Here is a 21,550-nt window from a genome sequence, read left to right on the forward strand (position 1 = left end):
TGCTCTCTACTTTCTTCTCCTCTCCCTCCCTCCCCTGTCTCCCTCCTTCTCCTCTCCCTCTCCTCTTTCCCTCCTTCTCCCTTCCCTCCCTCTCTTCTCTCCCTTCTTCTCCACTCTCCCTCCCTCCCCTGTCTTCCAGTGAGGTGATTCTGAAGACATCCAGACTGCCTCATGACAGACTATGTGCAGAGCTGTGTGGCTTTGGGGGGAGGGGGGAGGGGGGAGCTTTGTACCCCAGCGACAGCCCCACTCTCGGCCCACACTCCGGTTTCCGCTGGGGGGGGGGGGGGGGGGGGGGGGGGGAGAGGTGGTCTGGAACCCTGCTTCACCAACCTGGCCTGAGAAACAGGTCGCGAGAAAAAAGCAAAGGGTTCTGAGCTGTATCAGTTTACCTCAGAGCAGAACATGACGCAGCAGGAGCTGAAAGGCTCAGAGGCATGCCAAGAGCTACACCGGGTGATGGAGGCCATGGTTCAGAAACCACTACCTCGGCTAAACCAAGACACCACTCTCGCTGAGAAGAGGTCGAAACCGTCCACCGGGAACTCTGTAATACAAGTGTCCATTTTTTCGTGGTCATCTGCATTTTGTTTTGTTAATAACAGTGTCCAGTAATGGGTGGGTTTGTGTTGTGGGAGACCGGGTGCAGTTTGCGTGTTGGACACTGTGTGGCAGTAGAGAGCAGTAGAGAGAAAGTTGAAAGCTGTGGTTGGTGGAACTGCCTCCGTATCTTGATAAAGTAAAACAACACAGGATCTTTTCATCTACAGCACGGACAGACAGACGTTTGTGATATCTAACTCTGGTATTTGGACGTTTTACGGGGGGGGGGGGGGGGGGGGGGGATGTTTAAGACACACAACTGGTGGAAAAACATTTCTGTCTGCAATTAAAGTCTTTTCTCCAATCTTTCCAGCCCTGCCTTCCGCCTCCTCTCCTTCCCAAGACATGGATATCTAGTTTAGGTTTGATTAAAGTGACACATTGAGTCATGCACAACCAGCATCACATAATAAAACCTGAAATGGTTTGTGGGAAACTAAACAGACAGATGACTATCGCCTTGGGGAGAGTTCCTGTTAGAGAGGGAGAAGGACTCCAAATCCCACAAGTCTTGACTGTCGGAATGAGACACTGCGAGGAGAATGAATAGTCTCTCCTGGTTGTTTTGGCCAAGTCTCTCATTAAACAAATGTGTATTCTCTCATTGGCCTGTTGTATGTGCTGTCTGTGCATGCTCTGAGCATGGGCTCTGTCCACTAGAGAGTGGTATATCCTGGACACGATCCAGAGCGACGCCAGCCCTCCACACTGCAAGGGCTCCTCGCTGAAGCAAGCTGAGTCCTCAGCCCTGAAGCAAGCTGAGTCCTCAGCCCTGAAGCGTATTGAATGTTTCCTATGGTGGGCGTTTCCACAGGGGGGCGGGTCCTACCGTCAGCTTCCCCCCGCTGGGGTCAACTTTTCCTGGACGTCTCCCAGGGAGAAGGTGACCCCACCTGAACACACCAACACACACACACTCATACACACACAGGCACACACGTACACACTCACACACACGCAACAACACACTTCTAAGGCTGTACTGTAATTGGCTTTGCTAAACACAATGGCAGACTGAGTCACTTTCCACATAACTAGAATGTCTTCCACTTGATGTGAAATTATATTAAATGGAGTGAGAACTTAAGAATAACATCCACAACCTCTTCATGTTTCTCAGGATGTTGAGTAAACACTGAGGTCATAACATCAGTGGCCCATTCCCGGGACATTGAAAAGACTGGAAAAAAAAATAAGCACATTTAAACCTGGACTGTTGAACTTGTTCACTGAATAGAGGAGCCCTCATTCCCTCGCAAACCTTTGGACTCACACAGATGCTCCTACATTGCTTACATAAACCTTCCTGTTTGTTCTGAACGCCAAAACGTTTTGAGAGTTGGATCCAATGCGCTAAATATTTGCTGCATCCCCAGTGGCTGATACCTAATATGTTGAGAAAAGGGGAAGGAGAGGCTTCGGAGGGGCAGGAAGGGGCAGCGACCTTGGCAACCTCAGGTCTGAACGTTCCCCTCCAGCTCTGCAGCCTCCTCTCTCTAATCAATTACTGTTGGCAGTCAGGAGACCACCAAAGATTAGCAGCCACACAGATCTGGCTGGGGGCTGGGGGGGAGGGGGGAGGGGGGAGGAGGGGAGGCAAGAGTGTAGCGGCGCAGAGGAGGGGAAGAGGAGGAGGGGAAGAGGAGGGGAAGGAGAAGAAGGACCCCACAACCGTGTTTGATCACAACGCTAGAGCAGGAACAGGAGGAATGGTGAAGGACCTCCAGGGTTGCTCGACTCATGGACAGAGATTGTCAGATTTGTTTTCAAGTATGAGAGAGCATCCTGTTTTCATTTCTGGATTGCCATGCTAATAATCGTAGATGAACATTGCATTGTTCCTTGAATGAGTATCACGTGTTGTATGTTTTCAGTCATGTAGCTGAGAGAGTTGGAGAAGTCAGCAACACTCATAAACCTTTTTAGTTGTTAGGTGCTTTGAAGCAGGAGGGGAATCATTTACAGGCACTTTTTTTACGAGAAACTTTGCAGTTCCCACGCCCAGTGTGGCTAAGAAGCTAAACCAAATCATTTGTCTTAAATTGGCTGATTGGCTAGCTGGAATCCCTGTACAGTGACTGTGATTGGGGGTTAATTTGACGACTGGAGCCTTTTCTCTCTCCCTCTCTCCCTCTCTCTCTCTCTCTCTCTCTCTCTCTCTCTCTCTCTCTCGATTCCTGTCTTCCTCTCTAGTTTATGTTTATCTTCTTACAGAGAGAGACCATGACGTATGAGCGGGAGGGGGGCGTGAGAGAGACCATGATGTATGAGAGTGGGGGGGGCTGTTCCTCCTATAGTGTGTGTGTGTGTGTGTGTGTCTCTACTTGTGCTTGTACTCTGGTCAGAGGCATAGGAGAGAGAGAGAGAGAGAGACAGAGAGAGAGAGAGAGACACACAGAGAGAGAGAGAGAGAGAGAGAGAGAGAGAGAGAGAGAGAGAGAGAGAGAGAGAGAGAGAGAGAGAGAGAGAGAGAGAGAGAGAGAGAGAGAGAGAGAGAGAGAGGGGAAGGTAGACACTAAGACGGGGGGTCTGACTTCACAGATTGCAGGCACATGGAAACTTGCTTCATCAGATTCCTCAGGACTCATTCTCCAAGCCCCTCGCACCAAACCTCCCCACAAACAATTAGCAGCATTATGAGCACCGCTGGAAAGTTCGACCCCGAAAACTGTGTATTTTGAACATTTTGTCCAGCATTTAGAACTTTCCCATGGGAACATTTGAGAGCTGATGCCAGGCACTCTGCTTTGACACGGCTTCCCAGAGACGGGTTTTCACTGACTTGATCTTGTCTGGGAAAAAGACTTGTTGATCTAGAACTGATTTAAATAATCGTGATTGATGTAGTCGCTTGGATAAGCGCAGAGACACAACAAGTCAAGATATGTAGACCAAGCTGTTTATTCTACCAGTTCAGGCACTGTGGTTTGCCTCTTTCACAGCCTGTTCAAGGTGGGAATATTGCCTCACTGTCCCGTATAAAAAGGTACGACTGCACATTAATTCAGGGTCGTTGTTGTACGAGCGATGTTGCAGGATCTGTGTAAACGCTCCTCGAGTCTCTGATGTTGCAGGATCTGTGTAAACGCTCCTCGAGTCTCTGTTGTCGAGACGCTTTAGAAAGGGGGGGAGGGGAACATGTCTCACTACTGGCATCCAGACAAGCCTTTGTGGTTCCTTAATGACGCCTGCGTCTTGGAGGCCTCAGAGAAATCACAGCAGATTACTGCTAACACTTTCTGAGAGGCCCTGAGAGCAGAGAAGAGGACACAGTTTAACTGACTCTGATAGTTAAACATGGAGAGCAGCATGCTGGATACACAATTCCTAGGACTACAGGCTAGGCCCTGGACTACAGGCTAGGCCCTAGACTACAGACCCTGGACCACAGGCTAGGCCCTGGACTACAGGCTAGGCCCTGGACTACAGGCTAGGCCCTAGACTACAGGCTAGGCCCTAGACTACAGGCTAGGCCCTAGACTATAGACCCTGGACTACAGGCTAGGCCCTAGACTACAGGCTAGGCCCTAGACTACAGACCCTGGACTACAGGCTAGGCCCTGGACCACAGGCTAGGCCCTAGACTACAGGCTAGGCCCTAGACTACAGGCTAGGCCCTAGACTACAGGCTAGGCTCTGGACTACAGCATCCCACCCTGACCTACATTCGCCAACCCAGCCAGAAGACTTCCAACAACTCCTATTGTGTGACGGCTGCATCAAGAAAACAAGTCTAGTCTCATCTGCATGACCCCCCATCGGGCACGCTGCTCTTTGATGCTGCTCATAAAAGGAATTATGGGAGTTTTAACTGACTTTGGCAGCTGATTGGACGTCTCCAACCCCTCCACAGGAGCGGGGGCAGATGTTTGGCAGGGCATTGTGGGGGAAATATCTCTATGAAGAATCCCAACAAGGAGGCAGTCTATTGTCTCTGGGCCACAGCGAAGGACACATTCCTCACACTCAAAACAAGACTGAGGTGATTCAAGACTTAATCATCTTGTACTGAGGGGGTTAGGGTGACCAGGTGGAAACAACAGCCCAGAGCCGCCCCTCTGGGACTGGATGAGAAGCTTTTCTCCTGAGCCAATTCACCCAGACCTCCTGAGCTTTTCATTGAGGTTTCATCCCCTATGATGTGAGCTTCCACAACAGGTCTATAGCTCAGGGACAGAGAGGGATGTTGGAGGGGTGAGAGGGGGGTTGTGAGGGGTGAGGGGGGGATTGTGAGAACGTTTTGTGGGAGTTTTTCCCTTGTCTTCCTTGAGGGTTTTAGGTTGGTTATAGGTGCTGATCCGTAGGCATCTTTGAACCCTCCCCTTCTGTGGCATGACTTGTGAAAAGGGTTGCACAAATAAGAGAGGTCTATCAAACCGCCTGGGAGTCATTCTCAAATCAGTTAATCCTACGCACAAGCTTCAGTGATGATGTTTGGTTGTTAGAAATTAGTTTAATCTGAAAGAAAACAATCATGGATCTCGTATTAAAGATGATGAAACTGTGAATTAGTCTTCTGGCTACCGTTGTGGGAGTCGTGTCCGTGGCTTAGATGATGAAAGCAATTCATGAAAGCAAAACAGACTTTCACCCAACACAAATCTTTCTCCAGCAGACATTGGGCCTTTAGAAATAGCACATCCCAAACTTCTCATGGCATGGCTGAGGTGCAGGAATGTGTTTACTCACTTAAACAGCCCTCACATGACATGACCAATTAAAGTCCTCGAAATGACTGAAGTTCATCATCCGTTTAAGTAACAATCTAACTGTGTGTGAGCGTGGACAATGTGTGTGAGTGTGCACAGTACACTGAGAATGTTCACTACATCACAGGAAAGTGTGATCTGTCCCGGCTCTCCGCCCCCAGACGAAAACCCACTGCACTCTGGGTAATTATTTCCCCACCCATTTGAAAATTCATGTTGCATTATTCGCTGTGGAAACTGCAGACTTGTTGGACCAGCCAGGATGAAGCCCTGGCACTGGCTCCCAGCACTCTGTCTTACCCTCTACAACCTCCTCACCTGCCTCACCTGCCTCACCTGCCTCACCTGCCTCACCTGCCTCACCTCCCTCACCTGCCTCACCTGCCTCACCTGCCTCACCTCCCTCACCTCCCTCACCTGCCTCACCTGCCTCACCTCCCTCACCTCCCTCACCTGCCTCACCTCCCTCACCTCCCTCACCCTTCATCACCTGCCTCACCTCCCTCACCTGCCTCACCTGCCTCACCTCCCTCACCCTTCATCATCCTCCCACCAGGTGGGAACAATGGACAAAGACTGAGAGGTCAGGTCACACGCACACACGCAGACACACACACACACTCTGGAAAGAATTAATGAGGGACTGGCATGCCCCCTGCCAGCTGGCATGAGACCCACCTTTGTGGGTGCAGAATATTACTGTAAACAAACCCACCAAAGTACAGCTTTACAGCAAACCACATCATCTGAGGAGTGCCCTGAAACTTCACATCGCTGCAGTAAGATATGCCACTAAACAACTGATAAACTCATAAAATAAACATAAAAACAGTGCGCACAGAGATCAGCTTCCCAGCCAGGGATCCTTTCAAGTCACAGTGAACTGTCGACAGAAACCTAAACCCAGTCCCCAGCTCTATTAGGCAAGGGCCAGGAACAAAGCTGCCTCATTTCCTAGGCTGAGTGGTCCTTCACAAATGCCCACAGGCTCATTTATTCCCTGAACCCAATCACAGACTACACAGAGCACTGCCCAGACTATCCCTGGAAGACTTCCCTTCACATCCAAGCTCTCATCTCTTATTGTCCTCACTTGTTTCATACTTTCTCAAGGAGGTTTTGTCCCGCGTCCACGCAGCCGCTGGTGTTGCTACAGCGACTCCTACAACAAGCTAATCTCCCTCATGAGCCTTCAACACACCCCTTTAATTATTCTATTACATCCCTAAATACGTCTCGAATCGCTTGAGTTGAAACACAAGCTGAACAATACAGCCGCTCCTTCTTCTGATCGAGGATTATCTGAAACTCGATATGTTCACAGGCTTTGTTTTTTTAAACAACCTTGAAAACATGTGAGATGTTCAGGAACATACTGTATGTTTTGAGCATCCGTAGAGCTTGCTGTTCTGGCTCAGGAGTGTGTGTGCGGGGGGGGAGGTTGTGTGTGTGTGAGGGGGAGGTTGTGGTTGGGAGAAGGGTAGGTGTGTGTAAGTATGGAGACTGCATGTGTGTGCGTGTGTGGGGGGAGGCTGAATGTGTGTGAGGGGAGGTTGAATGTGTGTGTGTGTGCAGAGGTGGGGGGCGAGTGTGTATGTTGGGGGGTTCAGTGTGTGTACGGTCTTGTCCCAGGGCCATATGCTTGTGCAGAATGAGGGGGAGGTGTGTGTGTAAGTGAGGAGGCTGTGTGTGTGTTAAGGGGGGGTGGGTTAGTGTGTGTGGGGGGTGAGTGTGTGTGTGTGTGCGGGGGGAGGTGGGAGGGCGGTATGGTCACATCCCAGGGCCATATGCTTGTGCAGACAGCAATGAGCTGTTTTACCACTCAGGTTGCTGAAGGTTGACCTCTCGCCTTGACCCCAACGGTAACAGGAGAACTCAGATGCCATCTTTATTCCCCTCTTCCGCAAACAGCAACATCAGGGTCATTTAGCACCCCTGGAGATCTGTTGAACTGACCTGAGCTTTCCACATTCTTCACTAGCTACAACTGGCATCGGTTTGTTTGCTCAACCCCCGGTAGCTTGGATTTATACATTTCACTCTCAACATTATGTTTTTGGTGCCGCGTGTAGCTTTGGCTGCATCGGTGTTGTGGTTTCCGCTCTGGTGATTAAAAGAGTTGGATTATTTAACTTGCAGTCCATTTATGGGTCAAGCACATGTCTCCAGGACCTGCTCGTTGTGTCAGTAACACCCAGAGGTCATTAGGAACTAGCGGTAGCACATTACAGGCCACTAGAACATTGTTACATAACACCCCTCAAACAATAACTGACTCCGAGGCTTACAATAGAGTGACACTGAAGACTCAATAACTATACTTTATGGTAACCGTGGTGATAAAATCTCATTTTCACAAAGAAAAGCTTTACAAAGCTGAAAAGGCAAGTGAAGCGTTCAAGCGTTATAAGTTGGTCTACTTATATTTCTTCCTGATTTTTTCTGTGTTTGGTCATGTTATTTTAGCGTCAACAAAAGCACAGCAAAGATTGACAGGAACATTTCTAAAATGCTGTGTATGCTCTCCTGTTGTGAGCAGGCCCAGCCTTGCCCTGAGGACGTCTCCAGGCATCTGTCGGAGCAGAGGAAACCATCTCCCTAACACGACAACATTCACCCCCACACACACCCACACACACCCCCCCCCCCCACCCACACACCCACACTCCAGGCAGAGAGAGGGAACATCACAGTCTAGGTCGAGCGCCCGCCCCAGGCAGAGAGAAGGAACATCGTATTTGTGATGATGAGGACAAAAACTCACATGAGGAGAAAAAAATGCATGCTAGTACTAGAACATCAACTCTCCTCCTCCCCCCCCTTCTCTCCCACCCAACTCACCCTCGCACACCCTCCTCTCCCTAGCCGACTCTCGCCCATCCAACTCTCCCTCGCACGCCCCCCTCTCCCCCACCCTCTTCTCCCTCGCATGCTCCCCCTCTTCCCGGCCGACTCTCCCTCGCACGCCCCCTTCTCCCCCACCGAACTCTCCCTCGCACGCCCCCCTCCCCGCCCCCCGCCCTCCACCACCAGCGTGGAATGCAGGGAAGTGTGATGTGGGACAGGAAGTCCTTATTGTCCTGGCCTGGAGTCCCCTGAGCCAGGCGGCAGGCAGGGCAGATGTCATCCCTGGCTGGAACGGCCATATCTGTGTGCTGGCTCACCACGCAACAAAGAGGTAAACAAACACTGTCGCCCTCTCCGGTCTCCAACTGTCAGTCTGATTAGCCGGCAGAGCGGTCAGACGGCCTGTATCCTCCCCAGCCTCTCCCTCCTGACCCGGGGCCGACCGGGGCCCGAGGTGACCCCTTTATGGGGCCATCAGGGGACGGGGAGGGGGACAGAGGGGGGACGGGGGGGCTGGTGTGTTTAGTCCCTCTGTCATCAGAGCAGCTCTGCTCAAATCTGCCGAGTCAACACTTTGGCTTCCTGGCTGCTAGCGCACCGCAGGCCCCAAGCTCATCCTCTCCCGCTAGCCAAACATCCTCCCCACAGCCAGGCGACACTTCAGGCCCCCTCTCACAAGCCCAAACCCACAGCCACGCCTGCAGGCTTCTCGAGGTGGATCCTACTGCGAGGGAGGCTATGTAGTCGGCTGAAGTCCTTTAAACGAGACCACCCATCGAAGCTCCTATAGAAACCTCCTATAGAAACCTCCAATAGAAAAGTCCTATAGAAAAGTCCTACTAATGAAACAAAACAGAATGCGCACTTTTTATTGTCTTTTCATTAGCATGCCAGCTAATGATCAGTTTGGTTCTGACCTTTGAAAACTAGTGATCGATTCCCTTTTGCCTTGGTTAGATGTGTAGCTCAGGGTTAGAGCTTGTATTAATGATGATAGGGCCAAGGTTTAACTGGAGGGCTCCTCGCCACATCATAAGTTATGTTCCCCTCTCTTTCAAATAAATATAGATCCCTGAGACAAGACACTGTGGAAGGAGTAGCCTCCATCACTCAAATCTATGAAATATTCCTTAAAAAATATATAACTTTCAACCTTCTCTCTCAGTAGGAGACCTGGAGGCTGAGAGGAGAGATCTGTGATTAAATGGTAAAAACTCTCACCAGGAATGTGAGCCCAGGGACTAGAGAAGTGATAAATGATACCCAGGGTATCTCATTATTGGCTGTAAATCACTACATTGTTTAATTAGCATCCCTTTAATTCTCCCGTCTGCCCAGAGTGTGTTCCCTCCTCCTGCTCTCCCTGCCCTCTTTCTCACAGATCCCACCCAGTAGTTCCATCACTGCGGAGAGAAACGCATGCTCATTAAAGAAAAGGCAACTCCTGAAATAGAAAATAAGTCATTTTCATTCTTTGTGGAACTACATAAAAACAAAAAACAAAAAAAACAACCGAACTGCTTCCTCGGGAGAAACTCAAAGCTGAACTGACATTTCACTCTGCGTGAACCCAAAGCCAACTGTCTCCAAAGACCGTTTAAAACACACAAGCCTGCTCTCAGCGCTGACAGGCTGAACCCTGGACAATGGGGACATAGCTTTCGTCCCCCCTCTCTCCTGACCCAGCTCTCCACCAGATCCTAATCTGCAAGGCCATCTGAGCCTGACCGCCTCTCACCCTGGGTAAGACGAGGACTGGTTGGTCGTCGTCCCCAAAGACTCGCAGGGACAATGGATCAAATGCAAACACTGGAGCTTTGAACTATTGTTGTCACTCGCTTTCTATTCCTTCCCTCTCTGTCTCTCTTTTTCCCTCTTTCCCTCTCCCTCTTTCTCTTTCTCTCTCCCTCTTTCTCTCTTTTTCCCTCTTTCTCTCTCTCTCCCTCTTTCTCTCTCTCTCTCCCTCTTTCTCTCTCTCTCCCTCTGTCTCTCTCTCTCTCCGTCTGTCTCTCTCTCTCCCTCTTTCTCTCTTTCTCCCTCTTTCTCTCTCTCTCCCTCTGTCTCTCTCTCTCCCTCTTTCTCTCTCTCTCCCTCTTTCTCTCTCTCTCCCTCTGTCTCTTTCTCTCTCCCTCTTTCTCTCTTTCTCCCTCTTTCTCTCTCTCTCTTTCTCCCTCTTTCTCTCTCTCCCTCTGTCTCTCTCTCTCCCTCTGTCTCTCTCTCTCCCTCTTTCTCTCTTTCTCCCTCTTTCTCTCTTTCTCCCTCTTTCTCTCTCTCTCCCTCTGTCTCTCTTTCTCCCTCTTTCTCTCTCTCTCTCTCCCTCTTTCTCTCTTTCTCCATCTTTCTCTCTTTCTCCCTCTTTCTCTCTCACTCCCTCTGTCTCTCCCTCTGTCTGTCTCTCTCTCTCCCTCTTTCTCCCCTTCTCTCTCTCCCTCTTTCTCTCTTTCTCCCTCTTTCTCTCTCTCTCCCTCTGTCTCTCTCTCTCCCTCTTTCTCTCTCTCTCCCTCTTTCTCTCTCTCTCCCTCTGTCTCTCTCTCTCTCCCTCTTTCTCTCTTTCTCCCTCTTTCTCTCTCTCTCTTTCTCCCTCTTTCTCTCTCTCCCTCTGTCTCTCTCTCTCCCTCTGTCTCTCTCTCTCCCTCTTTCTCTATTTCTCCCTCTTTCTCTCTTTCTCCCTCTTTCTCTCTCTCTCCCTCTGTCTCTCTTTCTCCCTCTTTCTCTCTCTCTCTCTCCCTCTTTCTCTCTTTCTCCATCTTTCTCTCTTTCTCCCTCTTTCTCTCTCACTCCCTCTGTCTCTCCCTCTGTCTCTCTCTCTCCCTCTTTCTCCCCTTCTCTCTCTCCCTCTGTCTCTCTTTCTCCCTCTTTCTCTCTCTCTCCCTCTGTCGGGGAAGGGAAAACATTCTTTCTCTCTCCCTCTTTGTCTCTTTCCCCTCTCTTTATTTATCTCTCTCTCCCTCTCTTTCTCCACCTCTCTCCCTCTGTATTGCAATCTATTCAGCTGTGTGCTCTGTTTTCAGTGCATACCGTAAGAAAAAACGACTGATTTGGCAGAGTCGTCTTAGTGACTGTGCCACAGATAAGTGTCTGTGTGGTGAATGGGATGTCGGAGCCATCCTACTACAGTTTGCTGACTTATAGTGGGAAGTGTTTTCAATCAGATAAGAACCAGGTTGGAATTCCCCCGTATTGTGTTGTAAGGTCATCATTGTAATGGGCTTACATTACATCCACACAACTGATGAATGGATCCAGCGAACATGACTTCTCAATTTATATCACATACTCCATGGTTTGATGACTGCAAACCCACAACATAATTTTAAAAGGTCAGGAAAATATTAAAGGACAATTTAAAGTGTCCAATATATAATCAAATGTACTGCTATCAGAGTTAGGTAGGACAGAACTATGATAAACTAAAAGCCTGCCTAACATATTTAATAGAAATTACAGCATATAAAAATAAAGGACGTGAGAATAGAAATATCTCTCTATTACCGATTACTTTGAAATGTTTCGGGGAAGCGTTTCGCAAGAGAGGTTTCAAGGCATCTGATCCTTGCGTATTAATCTACGTCTCCATGAGAAAGAAACTGCTGAGAGAGTTCGCTGGTGGCAAGCCCAGGGTGGGGTCCACGCGAGCAGGTCTAAACCACATCTCCACTCAAACATCATATCACTCAATTCGAGACAGCTCCCTTGCGTTCCTATTCTTCTTCCGCCCAGCCTGCCTGGAGCTGTCCAAGTCCAACATTCAGGGTTTACCTACAGTACACTCCGTCAACCGTTCACAATAGCGGACCGTGACGACCAGTCTCGCTAAAACAACACGCCCGTCGAGAACAGGAGTGAGAATTTTGCAAACCCCAGTATAACCCATCACTGACAGGGCCAGCGCGTGACCCAGGCGTGCGTGTCGGGGTTTGCCAGTTGGCACAGTGACTCTGGCACCCTCCAACGCTGGCTGTTAATGGATCATAAACGTTCGCTGGGAGCCGGGGTTCTCAGCTCGAGGTGATTTAGCAGCGGAACACAAACCCATTAGCATGCTGTCTCTGACTGGCAGGAGACGCCGTAAATTACCAAGTCTGGAAGCTCCGCGCTACAGCCAGTTGAACGTTTCATCAAAGCCGATGATTAAAATGAAACATGCTTCTCCTATACTTCTGTGAAAGTATTGGTGAGGACACCACAATCACAATACAAACACAAGACCTGTTTTTCTTTGCAAGCCTGACTGAAAGAACAGTAACTGCTTTCCAAAACGCTTGAGTGTGTGGAGATTTTCAGAGGAGAAACTGGGAACATCTCTGTGTGAGTTTGTTTATCTGAGCTATCTCTCAGGACTCTCACACCATGACATAGCCTCACATCTAGCAATGACTGTGATCTGGTTTCCTTGTTAAGAACAAAACACTTAAGTACACAACACCACCTCAGAAAAGCAGAAAACAACCAGAATGAAAAACACACACTTACCTCCAACCAGAATGCTCACATTCAGACTCATCTCCTCAACAAACACTCCGATGGAGGAGAAACTTCAAGGCAAACCGAGAAGCCAGTGAATGCTCCTCACTTTCCCTGCCAAGAGATAACTGACCAAGTGTTTTTGTCATTGGGATTGCTGGCCTGGGACACTGAGAGGGATTAGGTGGGATTAAGAGTGTCCAGATGCAGATGGGTTTGAGATTATACTGTACATCGACACACTGGCGCACTGGCCTAAAGGAGACAAAGGAAGTCAACAACAGCTAGCGCTGCATGGAGGAGGACTGGAGAGGATGCTGCTGGAAGCTTCATGTCATTTTAAAACCTGCTTAACTCTTAAGAAGACTGACAATTGAAGCTCATGTAAAATGAGGATTTATTAGAGAGAAGTACAGGGAACTGTCAAGAGGAGAACATTTTTATTTTTATTTTTAAGTTTACAAATAAACTTGAAACTAGGTTCCTGAACAGAGGTTAGCTCTCAGATCCTTTCCAAACGGACCTGCAAACTCTTCCCCAACGCAAGTGCAGCAAGAGAGGACTGGGAATGTTCTGGAAGCCGTGGGGCTCTGTGAAAAACAAAACCCATGCACTTCTCATTCCCACACATTAATGTGCTGTTTCCTTGTTCGATGCTATCGCCTGATAAGCTGATTACAACGAACCAGATGGACGCATCTGACCACGCCCCCCGTCTGGCGGACCAATCCAACGGAAGGAGCACTGGCTCCTCCCCCTGCCAAACACAAACATCTGAAGAGAGCCTTGAACTTGGTCATCTAATTAGGGTTCCTCCGGTAGGAGGAAACCTATTTTTTTTGTTAGTATTCTTCTTATTATTACAGTTTTTCTCGATTGGTTACACACATTTTCTGAATGCATACCTCATACTCTCAGAACTCTACACACAAATCAAAAAAACACACACACAATGGGCAAAACCCCTCACTTCTCCTGCAAAATTAAACTTAACATTCAAAACAATGTTATTAAATCTCAAAATGGTATTTTGTTTTTAAATAACAAACACAAACCATCATATGAATAGACATTTATAAGAACCATTTGAACACTGATGTGCTCAATGTAAAACACTATGATGAATGGAAAAGACTTCTTCTTCATTCATCATAGTGAGTTAGTCCTTTTTTTGTTCAGTGTTACATTTACTACAGACAGTACATACATAAGTGTGTTGTAAAATATTTGAGAATATTGTTTTCATACTCAGAACACAGAAATACACGGTAACAAATATATTTTACATATATGTACACAGTGTACATCCCAACCAACACAAAGTTGAACATACAGTGGTTTACATACAAAATAACAGAATAATTTACTGTATAGTGTATACAGTTACATTATTATTATTTTTCTTTGTATTTGCTGTAATGTTATGGCGTTATTTTCTAGGACCATGTTCATGATTTCAGTTTCCTGTTCAGGAGACAGAAGACGTTCCCGACCACCTTGTGTTGGTAATCTTTCAGTTCTGCCAAACATATAGTAAAATACTGTAAATACTGTGTAGGAATACAAAGTAGGAATACATTTTCCAAATACTTGAAACATACTTTATTTTTAGAGTCCTACAGAACAGTCCACAGGCAATACTTTACTACTGTACTCATTGAGTACTGTATTGATATGCAGTAGGCCTACTGCAATTTTGTAGTGAGAGTAGATTTCTTACCTATTCTCATTTCAGAAAGTCCCGATGATGGATGCTACAGTGTACCTGCTCAAATTTGGCTGTACTCTTTGCCCAGTCTCCCTCATTGTTAGACCATGGTTGACTACATGGTCAACCAAAGCGGCTCGGATCTCATCAGAGATTATGGTCCTTGGCCTTCCTCATCCTCGTCCTCCTCCTCTTACTTTCACTCCTCTGCCTCTGTTTCCAATGTTGGCATCCAATGGCTCAATAGCACAAAAAGTCCTTGACCCGATTTTTTCCAATTTGGCCCAATGATACACCAGGTCACTCACTACTCCCAGACCGCTAATGGCCCATGTACGCCCATAGGTGGCGCTATAGGCCACGCCCAAAGTCTACGTGATTTCCCCAGCGCCCCATTATTCCAAAATGCCTGAAAATTGGTACACATGCCTTATTTCTCATGGGGAACAAAAAAGCCTCAAGAACCCATAAGGTCCACCATGATAAATTTTGCTGGACTGTCCAAATTTGGTACAACCTTCAAAACCCTTCTCCTCATGAACCATAGATCAAATTGAATAAGGAATGCAATACAAAATGGCTGAAAGAAGTGTATTCATGTAAATGTCCACATTGCCACAATATCTTTGTGTTAATAAATCAAATATAATTTTGACTGATGGTTTTTCAAACCTTTGTGCCTTCAAGATGACATCATTCTGAAGTACCATACGCAATTTCACCTTGATATGTCAATATATGATTGAATTCAATTGAATTGCTCCATAGCGCATGTGCTCCAAATTCTCAGACTCATCCTGCCCCTTGACACTAGGGTGACCACCTGTCGCGCTTTGCGTTGTGTCGCACAGTATTATCACCCCTTGTCCCGCACGTCGCATATTGAAAATGCGGGACAGGTGGTCACCCTACTTGACACACGCGCGAGCTTGGTGAGACGCACACACATCCTTTCTGGAAATTGTGTGCTGCTGACCAAGCCCCCAACCTCGGTTTTTAGCTCCTATTTGATTTAGCTTCAAATCGCAGCTCGCCGTTACGAATATAAATTATTTTTCGGGGGCCATTGTTGTTTTCAACTGGAATCGCCTGATAGTGTTGGAGGAAGCCACGATCGGTAAGTCATATAACCTATTTTTACACATTTTAAGCTAGAATCAATGATTGGGTTCGTGAAAGTACACTACTCTTGAATTATGGTGAAGGTTTTAGCACTTTTAGACCTTTAGATCGTGAGTCTGAAGTGACGGAAAACCAAACTCGAAAAGTAACGAGCTCTAGCTTTTTTCCTCTGTGTTTTTAATTAGTGAATCATTTTGCATCTCGGCGAATTGTTCATCAAAAAAGTTGAGGAGGGCAGCCTATAGGAGAAAAAGCAATTCCCCACAGACCTGTCGGCTCAGAATTTTGATTCTGGGCGTGAAACTGTAATAAGCCTATGCGTCAGGGAGACCGAATAGGCTTAGGCGGCAGCCATGTTTTGGTTGCGTCATGTTCATAAGTTCACCATTTTACAGTTAGGTCTACACGAAAAAGGAATGGAATTCCTGGAATTAATTCATTTGGCGGAACGTTTCCATTTTAACCGGCACATCATTTTGTCGGAACAGGAAGTGTTAGTGTTGTCGGAACAGGAAGTGTTAGTGTTTGTGTTGTGTCGGAACAGGAAGTGTTAGTGTTGTCGGAACAGGAACTGTTAGTGTTTTCGGAACAGGAAGTGTTAGTGTTTGTGTAGGGGAGTCAGGTGGCTGACTGGTTAGAGAATCGGGCTAGTAATCAGAAGGTCGCTGGTTCGATTCCCGGCCATGTCAAATGACGTTGTGTCCTTGGGCAAGGCACTTCACCCTACTTGCCTCGGGGGAATGTCCCTGTACTTACTGTAAGTTGCTCTGGATAAGAGCGTCTACTAAATAACTAAATGTAAATGTGTTGTGTCTGAACAGGAAGTGTTTGTGTTGTGTCGGAACAGTGTTGTGTCTGAACAGGAAGTGTTAGTGTTTGTGTTGTCGGAACAGGAAGTTTAGTGTTTGTGTTGTGTCGGAACAGGAAGTGTTCGTGTTTGTGTTGTGTTGGAACAGGAAGTGTTAGTGTTGTCGGATCAAGAAGTGTTAGTGTTTGTGTTGTGTCTGAACAGGAAGTGTTAGTGTTAGTGTTTGTGTTGTGTCGGAACAGGAAGTGTTAGTGTTAGTGTTTGTGTTGTGTCGGAACAGGAAGTGTTAGTGTTTGTGTTTTTCTAGTTCTCCACAAAGGTCAACAGTATTCCAGTTTCCACTGAGGTCAGTGTAAGAAATTAGAGTTTACGAACCTACATCTGTAGTTGCAGCCAGAGAACCACCAGACACCACCCGTTTCTCCCCTCATCCTGACCTCACTTCGGGCCAGGCCTTGCTCCTCTCGCATGCCTGTCCTGGAAGTCTCCTTCGGGCCTTCAAAGGCTCCATAAATCTGTTGAGTGATTGCAGTGGTCAATTAACACGTGGTGAATTGCTCCCTGCGGAGGGAACGCTCACATCCGTCACAGCAAGAAACCCAAAGCCGTGGTGCTTCAGTCGGAGACCTGCTGTAATCACATCATGGTCTCAGTACTATGAGAAACAGGTTCAGGGCCCAGGAACTAGAAAGGAAGCCATTGTTGTGGTGGTCATGCAGTCACTCAAGTGCAATATTCAGGAAGGCTATTCTCATTACATTCAATAGAGCCTCAATCATGTGTAAAATTTGCAGTTTGAATAGGCTGGCTATCATATCAATCAGCGGCAAGAGAGAGAGAAGGCTAATGGAGGTTATTTCTTTCTTCCTTTCCGTTTGAGCTTATTGTTTCCTTTTACGGTATCAAAATTTTCGACTTTGTTTAGTCTTATTTTTTAATCAAGGCAGGGCTTTGAGTGATTACTGCTATAGGCTGACTGAGGGTGTATCCTTTAGATAAATTAAATGTAAATTAATTGAGTAAATGTGGTCGCCAGAAATGTCCATCATTCCAAGTGGACGTTTTTTGATATTTGTTAGCAGCTCACACCAGCTGTTTGGCAAATTACTTTCCAGGTGCTGCTGTTTTAAATGTCACATTGTAAATTTAAAGAGGGGACAAAAGTTTCATGTGCAAATAATATGTGATGTCACTTATAAGTGCTTGAATGCACAACTTGTTCCCTGAGCCGCAAATGTGCATCAGGCCTCATGCCCTGTGATGAAGTCATCCTGCGGTTTCAACACTCTGGGTGTGTTTGCGTGGTCCAACACATTTTCTCGGTTTACGTATGTTGTTATTGTGAGTGTGAAAATAGGTGGTCAATACTTCCACAGATCTCCTAGTTTGCACTTTGTCGTTCTCGCTTTTTACGATGCCGTGAACAATTATGTGCACAAGAGGCTTCCTATAAAACGGCACTAATATAGCCGTTTCATGAGCTCAGACAAGCTTTTCCCCAGCACAGAACACAGACATCGTGGGAGAGAGGCCGTGACATCATCCACTACTTTAGATCAGTATCTCTCTGGATCCAGAGTTGAGGCCCGGGGAGGTGATGGGCAGCCAGCCAGCAGGACGATCCTCCTGGTTCCTCCCGGTTCCTCCCGGTTCCTCCCTCCTGTCTGTGCTGGATCCCGCCTGTCTCTCAGACCTGGAGGGCTCTGCTCCAGGGGAACCCAGAGGAGCAGAGCCTCACAGGTCCTCCTGTAAATCGTTGTCTCGGTCTAGACATCCCTACAAAATAGAAACATTCGAGGGACTTGGTAAGAGGTCAGTTCTGCCTTATCCGTGTGTGTACTTTCTTGTGGCTCTCGTGAAATGCTTATCGGCTCTATGACTCAACAATGACAATACAGTAGGCACACCTTTGATTGTGTGAGTGGTAAGTCAGTTCCTGATCATTCCAGGCCTGATAAATTACCTTGGACTATCACGTTAAGTGGATCAATCCAGGTCAATGCCAACTCAATAAAATTATACAACTTTTAAAATTAAAAATAGATGCTGTGTCTGGTGAGGTGATTCGGTGTCAGTAGGTTTAGAAGTCATACAGTACATAAGTTCATGTAGACTACAGCTGTGTGATTGTAACTAAGTCACTATATTCTATGGAAATCAGCAGATTTATATATAGCCACCTCATACTGCAGGGTAGAACAATGGGGACAATTATTCCAAAACATATAAAGTTTACTTTGATGTTTTAAGTGTTAAAAAAAAAAAGTTTCCTCAATCTTAGCAAGGGAACAATGGTAGGAAAAACAGCATATTATTGTAAGCAAACCAGCAAAGTGGTTTCAACAGGCAGAAGTTGTTGCTGTGGACTGGAGAGACAGTGAGTGTGGAACGAGAGGGTTTGACAGATCGTCGGGATCCCGTCACTTACAGTTCCTTCAGCAGCTCCTTTGTCCACCCAACATGCCTGTGCCCTTTTGTTTTTCACTCAAGGGTAGGATAAGTCAACAAGCACTCTAAACGGGCACACGATTTCAATCTCCAGTCAGTTGCAGCCCTTTCAGAATGTTGTTTGATTAACAGTTATTTGGAGGTGTACTTCCCTGATACACAGCTGGCGCAGTGTGAGTCAGTGATCAGGAATCTCTGTCCACACAGCTAATGCAGGGCGACCAACAGCAAAGAAGGATCAGGCTCTCTAAACACTTGGAGGAGACCTCACCCAGGCCTCCATCCGTCACGGCCTCAGTGGACAAGCATCAGGGGCTTTTCACTGCAATGCAAGGAGCGAGCGGAGAGCTTCACAGGGGAGAACAGAAAGATTGATGGCCAGATGAACATCTATTATGACTTACACCACTTGGTGGTTTCTGGCCTGTGTCTCCCGCTTGTGCCGAGTGTGACGGCAGGCCTGGAGGGTCTGGGAGACCAGGAGCGACGGAGAGCAGTTGTGAGTGATGAAGCCACATCGAGGTCTCTGCGGTCCCAAGGACTCGCGTTCATCTGCTCTGGGTCTTGTTCATCTGCTGTAAATAGACTGAGGACCCCTCAGGAGAAGACTGTTGGCAGGGCCATCCTGCTAACCCAACGCAGGCTTTAGCTCTGCAGAGCAGACAGTCTCCACTCCTGTTCTGAGTCATGTCTGTGTCCCGTTGGTAGAGGCGGCAGAGGACAACGCCAGCGATGACAGAGCGCACAGCCCTCCAGTAGGAGAGGCTGTTTGCAGAATGCTGGTTGAATGTCAAAACAATTTTGCATATACTGTATGTGTGTTTGTGTGTGTGTGTGTGTGTGTGTGTGTGTGTGTGTGTGTGTGAACGCCCTATTACATTTAGGTGTGTGTTCGTGTCCGTGTTCTCTTGTGCATGCGTGTCTGTGTGTGTGTTAAACATTTGATGTTGGGTCTGGTCTGTAAAGTCACTTTCAATCTTCCTCTTTAGCAGTTTTAAATGCAGAAGGGGTCCGGGTGAATTGCTTAAATAAAAACAAGATTTATTAGACCACTGAGGCACAATTCTATTTTCTCTGAACTCTTCTGAAAGGGTAGAATAACTCATATTTCTACAGTCCAAAGAAGGCGTCCAAGAAAAGGTCTCCACAGACCGGTGGGCAGGGTCATGCCTGACGTAGCAACGCTTCACAAATTACACAGACTCTACATAAGTGGATAACATTTTCCCCTCTTAAGCGCTAATGTTCGTGCCACGCCCCGCCCCTAACTCCCAGTTCAATCTAACTCAAATTGCTTTTGATTGGCTCGAATTCAAACCTCCCTCTAATTAAAAAAGAATGCGTTTTAATCTCAGAGTCTACTGCAGCCTACCTAGCTTTCGTGGGGAGCTAGGTTTATGGGCCAAGCGATGTGTGCGTTAGCCTCGGTTGCTAACAGTTAGCATTATGCCCTTGTCATCACTGAAGCTTCCACATCACGCTGCCTTTATCCAGAGCGTTCTCCGTGAGCCGGGGGAGAACGTCCCATCCCATTGAACACTCGTGTTTGCTCAAGTCTCTCGCTGAATCGTTCATATTTCGCCTCTCTTGACAGATGGAATGCATCCAGGAATTAAAGCAGCTTTGAATGGAACCGCGCCAAGAAATAATTACACGTGCTTCTTACAGTTTGTGTTTCTGTGCACAAGCTGTAAAGTCCTTTAATGGTTTCATGTTACAAAGCACAGCAGTGGGTTGTGAGGCCTGTTATTACTGAGGCTGGACATGTGGCGGTGTACGGCTACCTGGACGAGGTGAAACACCTGAAGTCCTGTCTGATGTCTGCAGGGCTCGTCTCTGGAGGCATAGAGGGGGTTTTCTATCTTTCAATTGCATTTCTGTTTCCCTTTGTATGTTAGTCTGCGTGGGGGGGGAGGAGAGAGAGAGAGAGAGAGAGAGTGGGGGGGACAAGAGAGAGATAAGGGAAGGAAGAAAGTGCTAGAGAAAGGGAGAGAGAGAGAGAGATCATGTTCTCAGACAAACGGGAACCCCGGCACTTCATGTGTTCTTCTTCTCCTCGCTCCTCCGCTGGCTTCCCTTCCTCCGTCGCTCCAGCCCAGCGTGGGGAACAGAGAGGGGCTTGACGGAGAGGCTGCTACCAGGACAGACAGGGATGGGCCTGAAAGAGGAGTATTGTGAAGTCGCATTCTTCCCAAATTCAGGCAGGAGCCAAGTCAGTAGCTGGCGGAATTACCCCCATGAATCATGTCCATTGTGATGCCTACCCTGGGATGAGAACATGGAAAGGAATTAGGTATGGCTGGGCTTATCAGCATCCTATTCAGATCGGACGGCCAAACCCAGGCATCCTCTCCTTGCTCACGTAGAGGCGTCTCTGGATGTGGAATTCCTCCTCTGCCATGTGTTGTTACTTAAGGGAGAACTGCAGCCAAGTCACTGTTCCCTTTTCCATCCACGCCCGTCCTGATGTCTCTGTACTTCCTATTCTCCCGGTTACCCAGAGATCTTTGTGGTGGGTCCTGGAGTTCAGGCAATATTAGGTTGCACCTCTTAAAACATGTCAGGCTTTGTGGTGAAAATTAAAGAATGGAAAAATGATGAAATGTAACGTTTCGCTGTGAGTTTTTTTTTTCTTTTTTTCTTCACATCCACAGCCATTTGAAGGAGGAGAGAAAGCAAGTGGGAGAGATGGAAATAGCAGGGAATGTGTTCCAGAATCCCAGAGAACGAGGAACAATCTTCACATCCTTGCAGTAGGTTTCTTTAAAGCTGCAATAGGTAACATTGTGAAATACCTTTAAATATGAGAAACAGCACCCCCCCACTTCTTGTGTGTGGGCT

At 47.4% G+C, this 21,550-nt stretch overlaps 1 protein-coding gene and 1 pseudogene across 1 annotated transcript in view; both read right to left on the minus strand.

Annotated features, from left to right (window-relative positions):
* LOC136942765 (uncharacterized) overlaps positions 1 to 17,082 on the minus strand; it is a 28,194-nt gene extending 11,112 nt beyond the window's left edge. Inside the window, exon 1 of the mRNA XM_067235738.1 lies at positions 16,637 to 17,082. The gene's annotated coding sequence lies outside the window, so the exon portion shown is untranslated. The remainder of the gene's footprint in view (positions 1 to 16,636) is intronic.
* On the minus strand, positions 1,435 to 11,053 carry LOC136942766 (RNA-binding protein 25-like; annotated as a pseudogene).
* Positions 17,083 to 21,550: the final 4,468 nt, after the last annotated feature.

Source organism: Osmerus mordax, chromosome 5 (assembly GCF_038355195.1).
Source record: "Osmerus mordax isolate fOsmMor3 chromosome 5, fOsmMor3.pri, whole genome shotgun sequence".
NCBI lineage: Eukaryota > Metazoa > Chordata > Actinopteri > Osmeriformes > Osmeridae > Osmerus > Osmerus mordax.